The sequence below is a fragment of the Crocodylus porosus genome, unplaced genomic scaffold (genome assembly GCF_001723895.1).
Source record: "Crocodylus porosus isolate Cpor-Errol unplaced genomic scaffold, CroPor_comp1, whole genome shotgun sequence".
Taxonomy (NCBI): domain Eukaryota; kingdom Metazoa; phylum Chordata; order Crocodylia; family Crocodylidae; genus Crocodylus; species Crocodylus porosus.
The window spans coordinates 10783349-10787779 of record NW_017728918.1 but is presented as its reverse complement, the minus strand read 5'-3'; the positions used below and the strand labels follow the sequence as shown (position 1 = coordinate 10787779).

Below are 4431 nucleotides of genomic sequence, written 5' to 3'. Positions count from 1 at the left end.
GTCATGCAAAGACTGATGTGGCCCATGTGGGGGGCTTTAATGAAAGGACTGAGAGTCCCTGCCCGGAGTTCCACAACTTCGGCCGCTGCCCACAAAGGAAAGGAAACTGGGTGTTCGGCTGCATAAAAATGCAAGCGTTAACCCATGAAACTCACTGCTGCAGGACACCAGGGAGGATGGGGGCTTAGTGGGGGTCAGGAAAGGCCTAGTCAGATCTGTGTAGAGGGCTGCCCAAGGTGGTCTTCGGGGTCCCTGCCAACCCTGAGCGTGTAGCATTAGGCACAGAACAACATGGAAAAAGAGCAATAAAAAGAAAAGCAACACGGAGAATCAAAGACTCGCAGGGAAGTCAGACAGGCATGGAGCTGCGGGGGTCACATCTCATCCAACCCCAGCCTGTGGCAGGATCAGCCCTCTGCAAACCAGCCCAGACACATCCAGTGTCCAACCTCTTAGCCAAATAGCACCATCTTCCCTGACCGAACGAGACATCGCGCCCCACCCGGCCCCAGGGAAAGCAGGGGGGCTGCAGTGGCCAACATCGTGTGGCTGCACAGGTGGTTAGCAGACGCTCGAGAGCTCCCAGGCAGAGGGCCACGAAAGATAAGAAAGGAGAGTTTGGGCTGTTTGGGATGCGGGAAATTCAGCCCACTGTCCCCAGGATGTGGAGCAGAGCAGAGGGGTTTGATATTTGGATGCCACGTGGGGCCAGGAAGGGATTTCCCCCCCTCCTGTTGCTACACGTGTCAGGGTTTTGTTTTGCAAAAATCTAAACTCTAGGTTTTGTCTTTTTTGCCTTTATCAGAGGTGCTGGCCGCAGCCCAGACTGGAGATGGGGACTGGGCTGTGCCCAAGCGCCTGCTGGCACCAACCCTGGAGGGCCCTGGCTGGAGGGTCTGGCCCCTCCGTTCAGGGTCAGACTGATGCTGTATTTGGGGTCAGGAAGGGATTTCCCCCCCTCGGTCAGACTGGTGTGGATTGAGGGGGTGGCCTTCCTCTGTAAAAGGGGCACGGCCTCTGCCTGGGATCTTTCGAGCGCACATTAACCTTTGCAGCAGCAGGACGTTGGCCACCGGGGTCCTGCTGCTCTCCCCGCAGCCACTTTGGGGGCTCTCGGTGTCTCCGGGCAGCGCGGTCTTGTAGCAGTGCAGTAGGGTTGATGGTGCTGTTGCAGGAATAGTTTAGATGAGGGCTTTTATGGGATGCCTTGGATAGGACTGATCCTGCCTCAGGCAGGGGGTTGGACTAGGTGTGACCTCCAGGCAACCCTTCCAGCCCGACGACTCTGCGATGCTACGAGCCCTCCTGCTGCTGCAGAAGTCAGCCCCTGGCAGTGGCAGAGAGAGATCTTCTCCCCCCTGGGGACAGGGTGCTGCTCCGCGGTGTCCTGTACAGCCGGCTGGGGTTGGGTGCGTCACAGGCGTGGTGCAGCTTGCTGTCAGTGAGCTGTTCGAGGCGGCGGATTAGGAGCATGGAGTGCCCTCAGTTTCCCCTCCGAGAAAATGGGGAACAGTGAGACCATCTTCTTCTGCACAAGGCTTGGGCACTGGCTCCTACAAGGCCCAGAGGCTGCTGTTGGACTGTGAGGTCCCAGGAGCAAAGGCAGCCTTATGTGTCCTTGGTGTGCAGCGCCTTGCACACAGGACTGTGACCCAGGGCAAAGGCTTGCAATCACTACGGTAATCCACACAGCACAGAAACAACCTCCACGTGGCTTCCTACCCAACGGCCGTGGTATCGAGGCCTCCTTGGCTGCCTCCGACAGAGCAGAGGAGATGCTCCAATCTTCCTTTCACAGGCAGGGAACCGGATCCTGCCCGCCTATGAGGCCCCACAGGGATGATCCTATTCCTCCCCTGCCCGAGCCCCGGGAACCTTCTAGCCTCGGGACTAGGCCGGGCGGAGAGGAACCGGACAACCTGCCTGCCTCGTTGAAGGGGGAAGCAGACAGCACTTGGCTGGCTAAGAGGGGGTGAGTTGCCCAGGGTCATGGAGGCAGGCAGTGGCAGAGAGGGACCCAATACCCCCGGGCAGACTCATGCATGGTAGGGAAGGGCCAGATCCCCTCCAGGCCCGGGGTTTCACCAATCCTTGGTGCCCTTAGCGGTGCCGCTGTAGAGGGGCCAGACCGTCCACCCAGCCTCCGCATCTATGCAGGGCCTGGCCTGGGCTGCAGCTGCCCCAGTCAAGCTCCCAGTATGGGAGTGGGGGGCTGGAACCAGGAGGAAAAGTGCATTGAAAAGGGGTTGGGGGAGGAAGTAGGGGAGTGTGCATGTGTGTGTGTGTGTGTGGTGCATGGGGAAGGATGTGTGTAGGGGGCATGAAGGAGTGTATATGTGTATGTGTGTGTGTGTGTGTGTGTGTGTAAGGGGAAATGAGGGAGCAGACCAAAGGGAAGTGTGTGGGGGGTTGTGTGGAGTGCGAACAAAGGAGCAGAGAGAAGGAGAATGTGTGTTTGTGTATGTGGAGGCTGTGGGTGTGTGTGCGCGCGCGTGTGTGTAGAGAAGGGGTGTGGGTGTGCATGGGGGTAACAAAAGAGCAGAGGGAAGCAGGGTGTGGAGAAAATGTGTGCCTGTGGAGAAAGCGTGTGCATTTGCGTGCGTGGAGAGAAAGAGTGTGTATGCACGTGTGTGGGGAGCGTGTGGTGTGCGATGTGTGTGCAAGAGCAGCGCAGGGGAAGTGGCCGTACCTGCTATAAAGAGCAAACATGCCGGAAGGCCTGACTCTGCAGGGATGTTTTACCCCCACTTCCTGCTCTGTGCGCAGTTGCACATGTATGTGCGAGCGAGAGGAGGCCGCGGGCTCCACCACCTTTTTGCAGTATGCAAATCCTGCTGGGCGCGCTGTCACCGAGGCAGGAAGTGTTTGCTCCATCCCCCAAGCTCAACAGACAGCGATGCGACGCGGCGTGGCGTGATCCATCGCTCCTGTGAGTGGTGCTTCGCGGACCCCTGGGCCAAGCGAGACTGGCTGGGGTTAGGGGGTCTCCTGCGGACGCTGTGGCAGGGAGTTGGGGGTCCTGGCACAGGGACCAGGCTGGGTGCAGTGGGGGGGGCCAGCACCTTGGCCTGACTCACTTACGCCAGGGTCTGTACCCTGCCCGGGCGGTGCCTAGGGGAAGCAGAATGGTACCCCGGAGCAAGCCCCCTGCCCAGGGTACCAGCTCCCGGCGCTTCGTGGCAGGGGCAAATGTAATGTGTGCTAGTGGGGAAAAGCCACGGCAGCCCCAAGGCTGCTCTAGTTTGCAGCCTGGACACGGGGAGGGCCGAGGCGGCTTAATACCCCTCCTGGCTTGGTGGGGGGAAGCCAGGGCCGTCGTGTCTCAGTAGACCATCTTCCTCGCTTTCTCCCTCACCGCTGCCTCCTGCGCAGTGCACCCCGGGGAGCCAGGCACGCCAGGGCAGGGGCCCCGGCCTTGCTCGCTGGCTCTGGGGCACACGGGCTATTCGAGGCTCGGCCGGCACGGCGGGGAGGTCGATGGAAGCAGAGGGAGCGCCGTGAATCGCCTTGTTTAACGCTCGCCGGCAGGCAGCACGGCTGGTCTTCAGGCATCTCGGACGGTGCTAGATGACTTCCACGTGCGTGCAGCTTTCCCTGGACAGGTGGGGAAGTTGGGCAGTGCTGCCGGAGCCAGGCCTGAGAGGGGGCAAGTGCAGCCCCACACCTCTCCCAGCGCCATCCAGGACCGGGCGCTCCAGTTTGGGGGGTTATTCTCCGGATGCCGACTGGGTGTATATGGGGGAAACAAAGGGGCAGAAGGGTTGTGTGTGTGTGTGTGTGTGTGTGTGTGTGTGTGTGTGTGTAGAGAAGGGGTGTGGGTGTGCATGGGGGTAACAAAAGAGCAGAGAGAAGCAGGGTGTGGAGAAAATGTGTGCCTGTGCAGAAACGAGCAGAGCCGGGAGCTCGGGAGAGCTGACCTCTCAGGGCCGGCGGCTCAGTGTGCTCCCGTTTGACTGTTGCTGCAGGGCTTGGGGGGAAGGATTCGGGGGGGACAAAGCCACCGGCCATGGGAGGGGGCTTAGGGCACAAGAGAGAGCGGTGATGGGGGAAAGATCTGTGGGTTGGACGCATCGTGCTTTATTATTCTGCTAAACGCCTTCATAAGGGGCCCATCACTGTGGCCTCAAGCCTCACCATCCGTGGTTGGGAGTGCTCCCCGCTGCCTCCTGATAAGACCTAGTAACAGCTTCCGTTGGGAGAGCTTGGGGGGGTGGTGTTTTCCTAATCCCAGCATAGTTTGCATTGGTGTACAGAGCTGATTTAGCTACATAGAAAATTCAGGTTGGAAGGACTAACATCCTAAGGGATAGCCAGCACGGGCTTGTTGCGGGTAGGTCTTGTTTGACCAACCTCATTTCCTTCTATGACCAGGTGACCTATCACCTGGACAAGGGAGAAGAGATTGATGTCATATATCTTGACTTCAAAAAA

General features: G+C 59.3%; 1 protein-coding gene across 7 annotated transcripts in view; it reads left to right on the top strand.

Annotated features, from left to right (window-relative positions):
- Positions 1 to 2890: 2890 nt before the first annotated feature.
- Positions 2891 to 4431, top strand: part of PTK2B (protein tyrosine kinase 2 beta) — a 70147-nt gene continuing 68606 nt past the window's right edge. For 4 of the 7 annotated variants that reach the window (XM_019537271.1, XM_019537269.1, XM_019537265.1 and 1 more), the window contains exon 1: positions 2891 to 2929. The gene's annotated coding sequence lies outside the window, so the exon portion shown is untranslated. The remainder of the gene's footprint in view (positions 2930 to 4431) is intronic. The other 3 variants (XM_019537270.1, XM_019537268.1, XM_019537266.1) reach the window with 2 other exon arrangements.